The sequence below is a fragment of the Acanthopagrus latus genome, chromosome 1 (assembly GCF_904848185.1).
Source record: "Acanthopagrus latus isolate v.2019 chromosome 1, fAcaLat1.1, whole genome shotgun sequence".
Lineage (NCBI taxonomy): Eukaryota > Metazoa > Chordata > Actinopteri > Spariformes > Sparidae > Acanthopagrus > Acanthopagrus latus.
The window spans coordinates 17,614,847-17,630,284 of NC_051039.1; the positions used below are offsets into that span (position 1 = coordinate 17,614,847).

The 15,438-nt window shown below is 41.2% G+C and overlaps 1 protein-coding gene across 3 annotated transcripts in view; it reads left to right on the top strand.

Moving 5' to 3' along the window:
* The first annotated feature begins 741 nt into the window (after positions 1 to 741).
* Positions 742 to 15,438, top strand: part of palm3 (paralemmin 3) — a 37,646-nt gene continuing 22,949 nt past the window's right edge. The window contains exons 1-2 of one of the 3 annotated variants that reach the window (XM_037107731.1): positions 742 to 1,415; positions 1,549 to 1,582. The gene's annotated coding sequence lies outside the window, so the exon portion shown is untranslated. Of the gene's footprint in view, positions 1,583 to 15,438 lie in introns of all 3 variants that reach the window. The other 2 variants (XM_037107738.1, XM_037107721.1) reach the window with 2 other exon arrangements.

The window sequence follows — 15,438 nt, forward strand, 5'->3', positions numbered from 1 at the left end:
CGGGTTCTAATCAGCTAATAAGTCTGCTTACATTAGCTGCTGTCTGACTGTGTGTTGTCGGAATTATTGGAAAAACAGTTTTTTCTGACTGGGAAAATTTAAAGCGAATGCCCTCTGAAGTCGGACCGATGACTTGAAAAGTCAGAGAAATCTTTGGTACACAAGTTGCTGAGCGGACGTCGCACGAGGCTGAAACATGAAAGTAGACGTTGTGTTGATGGTCAGAGACTATTTCCAAAGTCATTTATTGTTATAGTCACTGTATCGTTTCTTCTGAAGATCGATTGATGGATGGCGTGTTGTTATTGGTTGACACTGGTTGGCACAAGCTTATGCAGCTGAATATCCAATAGTCGTGTCCTCCTGTAAAGTCTTATTTCTGGGCTTTTAGACTGAATTCTTTGAAAGTAATTGGATGGTGAACTTAAAGTGCTTGTTATTACTGTTCTGTTTTTAACAAGGCAGATTCAAACAAGGCAGATTTCACCTCCAGATACACACAAGAGCAACCCCCCCCCCCCCCCAATCCCCAGGAGTTTTATTAAAAATTCAAGATATTCGCTTTCACCAATATTCCCTTTTCATGTTAAAAGGCAGGATGTGAGCCTGAAAAGAGATTTTTTTTATATATATATCTACTTTTCAGGCAGCGCTTTCATTCAGAGAAACGTTTCACATTACAGGTAAAGGGTCTGCTCATAGTCTGGCTGGACTTTTATTCATGAGAAATAGCCTGGTAAAAGATGACCTTTTATTTGAATGTTTTATATCACAGGTGCCTCATTTCATCAAAACCTTGAGCTCCTGAAAGAAAACAGAGACTGACACTTCACATTAGTGTTAAGACAAGGCGCTCAACATCCCAGTTCGAAGTTAACTTGGCATTGCTCTGCAGCACGGAAGCAAGTATTTCAGTAACTTTTACAGCAGTGTTTCAGTCAGCAGCTGGCATGTCACACTGCTGGTCGTTGAATGAAAGCAAGAAAAAGCATCTCAACCTGTTGCTTTAGAGGAAAAGCTGTTTGTGTGCTGTGCAGCCTCTGAGAGCGACAACAACAGGAAACATGAGGCTGCCGCCGCTGCTGCTGCTGCTGTGTGGAGGGCTGGCCTCACCGTAATGACTGGAGTCAGGTAACCAGCGGACACACCGACTCTGTTCCTCCTCGCTGACGGGTTGTGGCACGAAGGGAAAAGGCGGCAGAGAGCCCTTCACCTCCTGGAACCGTTTCACTCCGTCTTCTTCTTTGTTTTTGTTTTTTTTTTCTTCTCCCCCTTCCAAATCAATGCTTCGACTTCCCCCCGCGAAACAAAACTTCACAGGGCTGCACAAGTTTGCTAAATGTGACGACGTGTGTTGCTGTGGTGGCGGCGGGGCGTCGTGTTTCTGGAGCTGGCTCATCGCGGAGGCTTCTCAGGTGTTCACGGGGAACTTTGTGTCGTCTTTTCACTCTCCTCGCCGCATAGTTCACTGAGCCCGAGGGACGAATTCTCACTCTTTCCTTGTATTTTTTTTTTCTTTTCGTCTCGCTTTCGTGTTTCCTCCCTCAGCTTATTGGACTGAAAACATCACAAGTGTGAACAGGTAAGCGTGTTTCGGCTTCACTTTTTGTTTTGTTTTGTTTTTTTTCCTACATGAATTTTAATAGCCAGCAAGTTTTTGGTGTACGTGGTCGGTTGACACCTTTTGAAACCGGGCCAGGGGGGTGGAAGTGAGCCCAGCCGGAGTTGGACAGCCCCAGCAGCTGTTGACTTGTCTGACCCCCTGTTGAAGCATTGCAAACTAAATAGTTCTTGTATTGATTAAAAGCCCTTTGGAGTATTATTTGGCTGTGTAGATAGCACTGTTGATGTTTGGCTTCTTAAACACTCACCCCCCCAAAAAAATACACTTTGTACCTGGATAAAGACACAGTGAGTTTACAGTCCCCACCTTTATAGTTCTATCTTGAGACATATAAAGTTGTTTGTACACTGGTGTCATGTGTTACATCTGCAGGTTCCTCCACTTAACAGGTTTTATGACTAATTGAGTTGAAAAGCCTCAAGTCTGCAGGGCATTTACAGTCTGTGATGCTGTGGTGAAGATAGTGCTGTTATCTTATTTGACACTTTGCTAGCTGCTGCTGCTGCAGCTGCACAACTATGAAATAACACACCCCACGCCAGCACACACCAGGCAGACAGCACACACCAGGCAGGCAGGAGCTAAAGTCTGGTTTATCAGATTAACCACACGTTTGCTGTATGGATGCCTCACTAACTTTAGGGGCGAAGTGCACTGCTGTTTTCATCACTTTTAACCACACATTAACTAGATCTGTGTCATAGCTTCATTTAAAAAAAAAAAAGAAAACACAACATTCCGCTGCTTGGCATGCAGCTGAGCATGCCGATTTACATGCAGAGATCACAGCAGGAGCTCCTGACATGGCTCTTCTTTTGTCAGGCTGATGAACTGAGCGCCTCAAGGCCATATCCAGGGGGGTGTTACTCACCTCAGGCTTAACTCTCTGGAAAAGAGTTACCATCTTGAGGGCTTGTTAACAGGCATGCTTGTGCTTGATTTTTCAAAGGATGGCTCACTGCACGGGATGTGTGGAAATATAAATGTCACAGCAGATCAGCTGTTTCACGACATGATTAAAAAAGGCCAATCACTGTCCTGGCATGAGTGTGAGATAACCTTTAGCTGTCACTCTCAGACAAGCTGTCTTGCTCTAAAATGTTCAGTCAAAGGATGTATAAAACTTTGAAGAAAACGCTGAGCAGCTATATATAACATTAGCGATCACCTCAAGTGATCTTTGCACAGGGATAAGATGAAAGACTGGAGTCGAAAGATCTGCTGTCTGACTAATCACAGAAGGCAGCAGCTTTATGGGTAATTAAGTGTCACCATGCTAGAACACAAGATAAGAAGAGTCAACATTCAGCGGAGTCAAACAGCAGAAAATGTGACGGCAGCATGACAAAGTCATACTTGGTCTAGAATAAATCATTCCACTTCAACAGACTGATAAGCCCAGTGGCGTTTGGGCGTCCGGCTGATGTATCAGCTCTTTGACATTATTTGTAACTAGGATTACAATGAACCTTTTTTCATTAATGATTATTTTCTTGATTAATCTATTAGTTATTTCATCATTAAGATGGCAAAAAATGACCATCAGTGTTTCCCAGAGCCCAACAAGAAGTCCTCAAATGTCTTGGTTTGTCCACAACGCTGATAGTCAGCTTCCTTTCATAGATGAGTGAATAACCAGAAAATGTTAACATTTAAAAAGTTGCTCAAATTGATGTGTTTTCTTTTTCCTTTCCCTCACTGTGTCATATAATTAAGGTTCTTGTGGATTTAAAAGCTCTTGAAGGTTAGAAAGCCCAAAGTCTGCGCCAACTGAAACACTGATCCTGATACACCTTGTCAGTATTCCTGCCTTTATTTCCTGACGTCACTATGTCACCATGCCACAAGTTTGCCTGATTTGTGTCCATATTCACAACAGAAGTGAAGCTAAATGGAAGCTCAAAACAAGACAGATTCGTTTGGAGACACTCTGGCTCAGGCATGTGTGAGCTGGCCAATAGGAGCAGACTGGGTGTTCAGGGGGAGGGGCCATAAAGAGACATTAAAGGGGCATTAAAGCATGTAAACCTATTGTAGTAACCCAAAATAGAATTATGAGCCTAAAAAAATGAGCATAATATTTCCCATTTTAACAGATGGCAACTAATCGATTGATCATTGCTCGTCTATTTGAAACGTATTAGAAATCTATTTTTTGAATTCAGTCCATTGTTGTGCTTTTAAACATTGGCCACTGTGAGCGAGTTATACTGTCATCAGCGTGTATGTAGGCTGATAAATGATCAGCCGGCCTGTTTGTTGCTGTTCAGCTGAAAAGTTTCCTTTTCTTTTACGCACGCACAATATAGCACAGAGCCCAGGTCGATGCGCTGCTGTCGCCACTTGCAAAGCAGCGGTTTTGATATGAATCTGCGAAAATCCACCCAAATGCACAAAGAGGGAGGAAGAGACGGGTAGAGTGGGCGAGGTAGCTGTTAAAGACGGATAAAAGGGCAGTAGAAACTGTGTGGTCGTCAGCACCACCAATCAGTGGGAGTTGTTGAAGAGAGCAGGAGAGAGTCAGGGACTGACAAAGCGGAGGGAGATTAAAAACAGAAAGATAAAGAGGAGGAGACAAAAGAGTAGCTGGGAGTGATGAAACCCACCACTTCTTTGCTTGGAAAACTGGGTGACGGATGAGTTTTCAGCAGGAGGGAAATTCCTCACTGCCTCAGTGCCCCCAGCATGTCTGTCTGTCTGTCTGTCTGTCTGTCCATTCTTAGTCAGAGTGACATGCAGTTTCCATTGGTCTGCTCTGAATCTGTTTCACTCTCACACAATATTTTCTCATCAGAAGTGGATACCACCTTAACTGCACATTTCTGTCTTTCAACAAAGCCCTTTATGGGTTGTAAAGCAGCGCCTGGTTTATGATGTCCCGTGAGCCTTACGTTACAATTTCAGAGTTTCACACCTCTACCTTATGCTCCCTGTCTTAATGTCATGTTGCCACCGCTCCAACTTTCTGTGTGCAGGCTGCACAAACACACTGTGCTTCAGGCTGTTGCTTTCATGGCTGTCCAGAAGAAGAGTGTCTCAGATGCTAGGTGAACAGAGACGGTTCACCTGGAAACAAGAGATGGCCACAGAGAACGCTTTCTTTTTTTTTAGTGGTAGAGAGACAAGAAACAACAATTCTCCTCATAACTCTAAGCCAGGTTTCCATCCAAATGTTCACCAGATTTCGAGGAAATTCAGCAAAAAACGGTGAATGAATGCTTGCTTTCATCCACCATTATTGTGTCATCATTAGAAGTTGGTTTATTGAGATGAGCAATAGAGTATATTTTTTTCTTTTTTTTTGCAATGTTTTGAGATTTATTTGCGTAAAAATACACCCAGGTGTTTCTAAGAGCAAATTGGAAACTCGCATTAGAGACACCAGCTCCTGTCTCAAAGGGTTGTGCCAGAAATTTAGAATTTTACTTAAAAGAAACCTCAAAATGCACCAAAAGCAGACTTTAAGTCCCTATTTTGTGTCATCCCACCAATTCTGAACACCAACGATGCAACAGGAGAGGCTCTGTCAAAAAACCATTTAAGATCCAATGTGTTCTCCACACTTAGAAAACCCTAATGACATCACAATTACATCACCAGGGTCATTTTCCCCTGCCTATAGACCAAAATACACAAATCGTTTACAGTAACTTCAGTGTAGTTCACATTCAGCTTAACTCTGTTATTTCAGTCTAGTCACTTTTCTGTTTTCTGAAACAACACTGAAGAAAATGACAGCTTGTTACAGTTACAGCTGAAAATGACAATAGAAATAAACAAGTATGCAGATTTCACATCTGTGATGCAAATCAGCTGCCAGCTGTCTACCTGGAAGTTGTTGACACCGTGGTTTGGTCAATAGAAAAGCTTCTCTCCAACCACAGAACAGTTTTATCTGACTGCATAGCTCTCATTGCAGTCTGTGTCGGTGTATGATTTTCAACGCTGAGATACCGTAAATAACCAAATAATAGCTGGGTGTTTATTTGTTTCAGTCATTTAACAGAGCAGGCGTTTATTTAGGACCATGCAGCAATATTGAAATGTTAAGATTGTGCTAGGTTGCTCCACAATGAGCTCACCTGGCCTACAGCATGTTTCTGCTTTATGTCACCATGTCAGTCTTCACACACCTGAGGCACCGGCCACGCCCCCATGTTCGAGTGAGAAATCTAAAATTCAGCAGCTCATCCTTTTGTTTGTCCACTTTTCCTCGTGTCTTGTTGAAGCACAGAAGGCAGTTTCCAGACAGCAGCGCTCTTTAAAATCATTCTGCTTGTGTGTCAGTGCGTGGTGTTCCTTTCATTTGAAATAATCTGTTGCTGACTGAAAAGAGAGAGAGAGAGATTCTGCCTGACTGTCGGTTAGAGAGGATAAGAAAACATTCACCATCTCCAGTTCACTCTGTGTCTGTTGCACACATGCCCTTCTTTTGACTCCAGCAACAATGTTTTAATCACGCAGACAAGGATTAGACAGTTAAGTAATGTGTTGTGGTTGTGAAGGTAATGGTCTGAGGAGATAACTAAGAAAGACCTGACCTGCTTAGACAGGATATTATTTTGGTTTCCCCAGTTCACGTCTTCCTCATGAATTACTCTTTAAGGTGTAGTCTTACATTACAGCCTCCATCAAGTTACCTGCTCTTTGGTGGCTTGTAAGAATGCATACGCTTTAGAACCTGAATGAAAGTATTTGAAAAGCTGTGACATTTTATGTATGTGCTCCATTTCCAGTTAATTAGGTACATCTTACTTAAGTGGACAATGCAGTTCTGCAATAAATACTGCCTTCATGGAGGTTTTAATGTTCAGAGGTCTTTCATTAAACTAGTTTTTGGTGCTTTGAAACTGTATTGCAACATGTCGTTTCTGCTGTTGTTTAGCTGGCCCTTGATGATGCAATTAGATGGACAGATTAATAAAACCTAAGGGTGTCACAATTCTCCAGATCTATAATTTGATTACATTTTGACTTTGTTCAGTGGTCAATCAATCAAACCTTCATTGGTCATTGGATTTGTGCCCTAACACATGGCATTTACATTTTCAAATATGTCTTTAAAAAGTCATCACAGTCAACAGCTTGAACTTATCATGGTAGCTTTTTGAAGGTTCACATTATATTTAGCAAATGATTCCAGAATTCCACCTAAGAACAAAAGAACTAAGAACTAAGCTAGATGTGTCGTCTTTTACTTTTCTTCACTCCCAGACATGTGAAAGTAAGGGCTAGAAAGAAAATGATGGGGGATTTGACAATCCTGCTTTTGATTTCAAAATTGAAATCAAATCCTACATACATACAAGTCAGTGATGTTCCTAAATGACTTCAAAAGAAGATGTTTAAATGATCCAACCCCACAACTTCACACATAAACAAATGCACATGACTGCGGTTGTGAGGTGACGGTGTCTGGTTAGCCATTGAGGAGAATCCCCTGTGCTGCGCACGGTCAGAGAACAATTATATGAATGGTGTGTGAATATGTATTTGAATTGCTGGCAAAGCTTAAGTGCGCATTGGAAATGGGATATGCTTAAGGCTACATGCACCAAATTGATTGAACACAACAAATCATTAATGGATGACAGAACTAGGCCCACGTCTCTTGGTGTGTGTGTGTGTGTGTGTGTGTGTGTGTGTGTGTGTGTGTGTGTGTGTGTGTGTCTGTCTGTGTGTGTCTGTCTGTGTGTGTGTGTGTGTGTGTGTGTGTGTGTGTGTGGTGGGAGAGAGGAAGACATGGAGGTGTTCGTACACTTTAGCGATGCCAGCAAGCTGTCTAATGTTCCACCTCCTCCCAGTGCTGCAGCTAATGTGTGATGTTGTTGTCTAGTCAATTAAATGGTTATCGCTGCCAATTCACAACTCGTTTGGAAGACAGTCACCTGGTACTGAATTGCTCAAATTGCCGACAGCAGATTTACATCCCACACTGAAGTGACCTGATTTACCAAGCCTGTTTTTGTTTGTGTGGTTTGGTAGCTGTGGTTTTGTTCGTAGCCCTGACAGAAATCCACACTGCATATACAGTGTAAATATCCTTTAAATCAGCAGAGGACCTGGCGTTTCTATTATACTAATATACAGTTAAATGGTTGAAGTTTGCTGTTTAGGAGGATGGAAGCCAATCTTAATATTCAGCATACACCTGTGTGATGAGAATGGACTGAGAATGGACTTGGATGGTGAAGTAGGAGACAGAATTTTAATGAGGGAGAAAAAGAGGGTGCCATTTCAGTGATATTAATCATCATTAAAAATAATCAATTCTTTACTGTCTGATGAATGCATTTGTAGAACACACATTACAGGCCATATCCATGGAGTATGATAGAGATTTTGACAACAGTTGTGATACTCAGTAAGTAAACACAAGCTGAGTTGTATTTTGAAGTAGGTTAGTCATAGGAAATGCTTTGTTCAGTGAGTTAAGCACTTACCACTATGATCAACAATGCATCTACAGAGCAAATCATTCTTGGCATTTGTTGACAGCAGATCAGTTTGAAATATGTCGGAGTAGTTTTCTTCAGTCTGTGGGAGTGATGGAACAAGAAGGAGTTGTCAAGCAGATGGAGAGCTGCAGAACTTCTCAGCTAGGTAACCAGCTTCCTTTCCCTCATTAACATCATCAGGTTCTCTATCTGCATTGGGTTTAAACCCAAAATATCTGTCTGACCACCATGTAACAGCTGTAAAACCAACAATCATGGCAAGACTAGTGGGTGGTAGAGCACCTTCAACATAGCTGATTGCCACCTTCCCTAAAACAGAAAAAAGATGATGCAGTAACTAGCTGGCTATTACCACAGTGTGTGGCAACTACTGCCACGCAGAATCATGTTGAATGAGATGACAGACAAGACTGAGACACTCGACCCATAATGCAGATAGATTTTGCAATAATATCATCATCATGATTTGTTGTAACAATGCTAATTGTTTGGTGAAAACCTGATTTCATGACAGCCCCACCAATGAAAAGCAATAGTCCATAATTGGAAGCTTCCCGCTGTAAAATGAAACCTTGTCAGACTGTTTAAGATCACTTTTTTGCACAAGTTAATGAACAAGCTTGAGGTATTCAGTTGTTATAACCTTATTTTCTATATACATTAGTGTCCTTGACATAGTTTTTTTTTTTAAAAATGCGCTTTTTGGGGGTATGGTTTAAGAAACATGTGCGTCACACTGTTATCTGAAGTGTGATTTTAACACTGTTTGCAGTCGCACTCTTATTGCGTATGTATTAAGCCATGGATGCAGCTTTCAGTGTGCATGGTCTAGCTGTACGTCTGACTGAAACTTTTAGCTACCCCTGCTTTGGAAAATCAGCCTTGTAGTCTGCTTCATTCTGTATCTGTGATCAGTAAAGTGCCATCAGTGCTTTTCAGACTTATTTCAGTCAACCAGTGGTGAGAACAAATAGCCTATTATTTGCTTGACGAGGTCAAGAGAGCGTACCTTGAGTTTCCTTGCTGATGACCTTGGTGTGTTGCCTAAACCCTGAAGAACACATTTTGTTTCCACGGAGGGAGAACACATTCTTCAGTAGCAGCCTGTTGACCCTGGTTCAGCTGTGGTGTGAAGTGTGTGAAGTGCTGTTGACCCGCATACTTGAAACCTCACAGTGTACAAGTGTATTTGTAAAGAGGCATGTTTAAAAACTGTAATTTCGTTTGATAATTGAATATGTTCAGTTCATGTTAAGATACTTTATCAACATTTAAGACTGTCATGGAAGATCAGATATTAAGATGTCTATGTGAACAAGTTACTGTTTATCGAAGCACTCCCACTGTTGCAAGAGGAAAGTGTATTATGAACAGAGTTGCTGTGTACTTTGTGCATAATTGGTGAAAGGCTGGCATTTCTGTCAAACATTATTTTCTCCACCAAGGAAGTTATGTTTTCACCTTTGTCCATTGCTTGGTTGGTTGGTTGGTTTTTGAGCAGAGTTGCACAAAACCCACTGAAGAGATTTCCATGGAACTTGGGTGAGGACGGGTCTTGGCCCAGAATAGACAGGATTATCTTTTGGTGCAGATCCAGGTCAAGGGACGGATCCAGGGATGATTTTCTGACTTTGTTTAACACTGCCAGATAAGGTGTTTTCAGACATTTCTCAGTTAATAATGTAGGAATCTTAATGAAAAAGATGAGGCATATTTACATGACTGGTATCGATGAGTGAGTTGAATTTGGTGCGGATCCCAGATTTGATGAGCTTAAAATATGGCTGAACAGTTATGAGTGGTTTAAATTTGAACCCCAGTTTCCACCACGTTGCGGACGCTACACCGCCACTGGAAGTGACTGCAGCCATTCTAGACAATACTTGTGTTTCCACTGGCTGCACCACAACACATTTCAGAAGATGAAACTTTGAATAATCAATTGAATTTCAGAAAGTCGTACACGGGCCTCTTACAAAATAACAAAGGCACCATAAAAATATTAAAGAAAGCTATGGTGGAAGAGATGTGGATGAGGGCAGATGTAAGTGGGAGAGACCTGAAAGACAGCTGAGAGCAGAGCAAGAGGGGAAACCTGATGATGACAGGGTCAATCAAATAGCATACCCTATATCTTCATACAGACTCAGTGAATATAAAGAGACCATCAGATCTGTTAAAAATTAATAGAATTCCCTTTAAAATCATCAGTAAAGAGATTAAAGTTAACTGAGATTCAAATAGTGTAGCGAGATATTGATCGGAGGGAACAGCGTTCATGATCTTTTTTATAGCTTTGGACTTGCATTTGTATTTTATTATAACAGAAGTGTGGTTGCTACATTGACATTGAGCTGAATGAGTAGGTGAAGTCAGATCACTGCATTGATGGCGCTGATGCTGCTGTGAATGGGATTCTGATCATGTCTCTTCTATCAGTATTCTTCAGTGCCATCAGTCCTGCATCAAACATGTCTTACATTTGTGTTTTTGAAAGTCATTTTGACCTGAATTCATCCTTCATTGCCTCTAATCACTATAATCTCAGAGATGGTGAGCAGCTGCTGGTTGAAAGACGAGTGTGTTGTCTCTAATTTGTGTGATGATGTACTGGAGTTAAGTTTGTTTGTCTACAGTGATAATGGGGAAGGAGGAAAGTTAAACATCATGGGGACTGACTTGACATTTACAAGGTGACTGGTCGCCTATGCAGTTTAGATTTGCTCAAACTCAAGCTCAACAATATGAAATGTTATGTTGAATCATGTCTGTTGAGAGTTTACTTTAGTGTACCTACAGATAGGGCTGGACAGTGTATCAATATTATATCGTCATCGTGATGTGAGACTTTACATTGTCTGTCATTATATTGTGATGCAGCACAAGTGTTCTTGGTTTGACGGCATCAGTATGATAAAGTGACGTCATTTTCTGAACTTAGTAGACTGTTGTACTTGTTCTGATAATTGCCTTTACTTACTTATTGATTGTGATTATTTTATCAAACATATCATTCTGTTAATATTTTGTTAAAAGCAAAACAAAAACCCAACCGTATTGTGATATTTACTCGCCTGGTCAGAGGTCCACTTTTTAGGAGATTTCCAAATATCGAGATATATATTGTGTATAGCAATGTAAATGTAAAAATTTCAGTATTATTTGAAAGAAATCTTATAAAGAAACTGGCTTTTAGTGTAATTTGGTGACTCCCTCCCTCCAATACCACTGTTATAAATACAAATCCCAGGTCTGTAACATAATGTAGGGGCTAACTACAAACAAAACTCATTATGTGATAACAATGTTATGTGTTGAAGTATGTGTGTAATGCTGTGATCCTCCCCTCTCACTGAAGTTACGTAGTGCAGAAACAAATGATAGCCGTGAGACACCATTCATTCTATTACAAGACACTGTACCATCAAATTGATTTTTAAGATGATGTTTTGGTGTAAAATTACATAATGTTGCTATAAAGTAACATTGCTTGGCTCTATCTACACATTTAGGCTGCAATAAAAGATGATTTTCATGATTAAGTGATAATTCCTTGGCTCATAAAATTACAATTTCCCAAAGTGATGTCAAATTTCTCAAATGTGTCTCACCAACAGTCAAAAACCTAAATGACAAAAAAATGCAGCAAATTCTCACATTCTAGAAGCTGGAACCAATAAATGCTTGATTTTTTTTTTCTTGAAAAATAACAGACGAAAATAATTGCCTAACTGCCTTTCTTCTAATCAACAAATCAATCAGTCAGTTCATTCTTAAAACTCTACTACACATACATGTGTAATGTTGTACTCTGTTGTCCCTGTGTGTGTGATTGTGACTGCAGTGGGTTATGTGAGATGATGTGTGTAATTGCAACTGAGCTACGAGGCCCCGCAGCAGACAGGCCTACAGCCTTTTGACTCAGTGACAATAGCCAAAATGTACCGAGACTGGATTACGCCAGTCCTGCATTCCTTTCCAAACCTGTTGGACACACAGACACACACACGCACATACACACACGCACACACACATGCGCACACACACACACACACACACACACACACACTAATCCTGCGCACACAGACAAAGGAATCACTGAAGCAAGCCAATGCATGTCTTAACTCAAGGTGGCTCAAAGTGCACAGAGAACACTTGCTGTACAAGAAGAGCGGAGGAATCAGAAAACTCATCCTGATCATCAACTCATCAGGTATCACGACAAGAGACAGTTCCTCTGTGCTGTTCACGCACTGTTGTTTGCTAACTTGAATAAAAAGACGTGTCTCTCCAATCTCGCCAAACAAGGCTTTTTTTTGATTAACTGGCGCTGACTGTAAACCGGATGCAGATCACGCCCTTGTTTAATGCAGTCTGTCACGCTGTGGGAATAAACCACCTGTCAGAACCATCTTTCCATTAACACAGTTGAACTTCCTCTGAACGCACAGCTCGGTGAGTGATTAAACCGCAGAGTAGCTTGAGGGCAGAGCCACCCCGGCTTTTTTAAAGGTTCAATTTGCTGTTGTGTCACTGGCATTTTGCAGGTGCACTTTGCATCAGAAGTGCTACAGAACAGCACCCGAACCTCCACTTTTGTTTTTCCACATGCGTCTGTCTAAGTCTTAAGCTCCACAGTAACTCCTACCTCCGTTGAGCCTTAGATCAGATCCAACAAGTATTTTTGTCATCCATTAACACGTTGATTATTTTTGTGCTTAATTGAGTACTTAGTACAATGTAGCATCGGCAGTGAAAAATATCCCCATAGAATTTTCCCCCTCAAATTGCTTGTTTTGTCCAACTGTCCACATACCAAACATATCTTTATTCAATAACCAGTAATTAGAAAAACAGACACAAAGGCAAATCTCTCCACATTAGAGAAGCTGAAACAGAAAATGTTTGACATGGCGATATAATGATTGTGTCCTAAAATCAAATACAAAAATGCTGATATTATGACAATATTAAAGGGAATACTTTTAGTACCTGCCAGCGTTTGACAATTTACTTGTGCTGGTAATGACAGGTGGGACATTGTGGCCATGTACAGTTTATGATGTATATCCTACTGCAGTAGGGTAAAGACGAACAGGTCAGCAGTCCCTGGCTCTGGAATCTGGAGGTCACGTCCTGATTGTCTCGATATCAATTTCCATTCAGCTCAAAAAGCCTGACCTGGAGTCATGCACATGGTCCCAATTGCTGAATAATCACTTGCCTTTCTGATTTGTCAGGAATTGTTCATTCCTTTTACTTCAGCTAAATATGCACATAAAATCTATTATCACCATATTTTGAATGTCCTATACAGGAAATGAATTTCCAAGTTAAGTTGAATAAAATGTCCATGTTTTACATAATTTTAAAATTAAACTAAACAGCTGTGGGCTTGCACTGTCGCACAGTTCCATACGACAATGAGCTCACATAGAGCCTTTGTCTGTAACATGGGTATAATGATGAAGTGGGTAAAGGCAAGAATTTGAACAGTCTGGTCAGTTCATGTTACTTTACTGTAATGCGCACCCAAAGTGTAAGACAGTCTGTAGGCTCACATCATGTTAACAGTGTAATGACATATTTCCCAGCCTTTTTTTATGCTTCTTACTCTCTCTTGCCGTTTGTAAAGCCAACTAATTTTACACAGTTTTAAAGAGAGATTAACATAAAGCCAGGTGGGTTTGTACTGCTAATTGTGTAGAACAGTATCTACTCCATCAGACAAAGACAGGTTTTCTCAAATATCCGATAACTGATAACTTGATTGTGAGATGCCGTTTAAGTTTCTGTCACACAGCCAGCCTTGTGAAACCTCTGTGCATGTGTCTGCATGCGAGACGCCGACAAAACGGAGACTGGCACATACTTTCAGGTGTCGCAGTGTGAACCTGAAGTGTGTCTTTGAGCTGGGTTTCGGTGGAGATGCTGGCAGAGTGTTTATGTTGTGTCACAGCCTCAAGTGTCTCGTCAGGACTTGTCAGAACAGGTGTCTCAAAGTCTGATCCCCCCCGCTTCACATGGCTTCTTCTTGTTCGCGCTCTCTCATTCGTATAAAACCTGCATGATTTTCCATTTCTATGACAACACTCTGTCTTATCTGCCTCCCGTTCGTTTTATTCTCACCTTACATTTTCTCCCCGATCTTCATGACTTGTCTGCTGTCAGGCAAGTCAGGTAGGTCATGGGAATTCAGTGTTGTATCCGTTCATGTTCTTGGAAATGGTTTTGTTTGAACAGGGACTCTATGAAGGAGTCCACAGTGTTGACCTTCTACTTCCTCTGCTGTTTACCCTCTGCTCTCTTTCCAATTTCGTCGTCATTTGATGCCGTCACGCAGAGACTTGACTAATTACAAACTTTCTGAGATTCCCTGAAATTACAGGTACAGGTTGAGATGTTGTTTATCCAGCATATGTCATCAATGACACTGGCACCGTTTACCAGGCGTAAATATAATGTGAAAAGGCTATAATGACATTCGGTAAGAGGAGAGAGGCAGCTAAGCCCCGCAGCCACACTGTCTCTGTTTCACATGAAGCCTCAGCTAGCCTGTAATCTTCACTCCTCTGCAAAGCCTACACATGCACACGCACACACACAGTCTCAGACACATAGAGACTGCATTCCACCTCAGGGTTAAAAGCTGTTGTTTCGCCTCTTATCATGAACACTAATACGTGCCTCAACTGTCTGTGCCCAGTGTTTGCGGAGATAAAGCTGTAGATAGAAGAGTTCATGAATGCCAAAACATTGAGAGCACAGTGATTAAGTCAGGCAGTCTTGCAGCGTGAGGGCAACAGTTGATTACCTATTGTCTCCGGCTGGGAAGTCACACGAGGACGTGACTGAGGGAGTGCGCATGAACACTGCAACATAGAAAGTAGGGCTGCACAGAACAATGTTTGAGCATTGACAATATATGTTCATTGAAGCTGCTGTGAACACAGTGGCCATTTTAGCCGACTTTCTGTCCATTTTGCAGTTTGCAGTCCCCTCCCTCCTCACCACACTTGCATCCTGATTGGATAAAATGGGCAGGGGTACAAGAAAATGTCTTTTCTCTTTTGCTGCGCAAGCGGTCGGAGGAGAGACATAGGCTACTGACCAAACATTCCATAACAGTGGTTATTGTTCGGATATAAAGCTATTAAACATGCCATGTTAATAAGAAAATACATTTTACAACAGCTTTCTTATTTTAGATGTTTTTTTTTGTGTGTGTTTGTTCGTCCTTGTTGTTTTTTAATGCAATTGTAAACAGAATAGCGTCAACTGCATCCTGGTGTGTGCTGATTTTCTTTTTCCTTTTTCTTTGTTCCTTCTTTTTTGAGGGCCCTTTTTTTGTGGTTT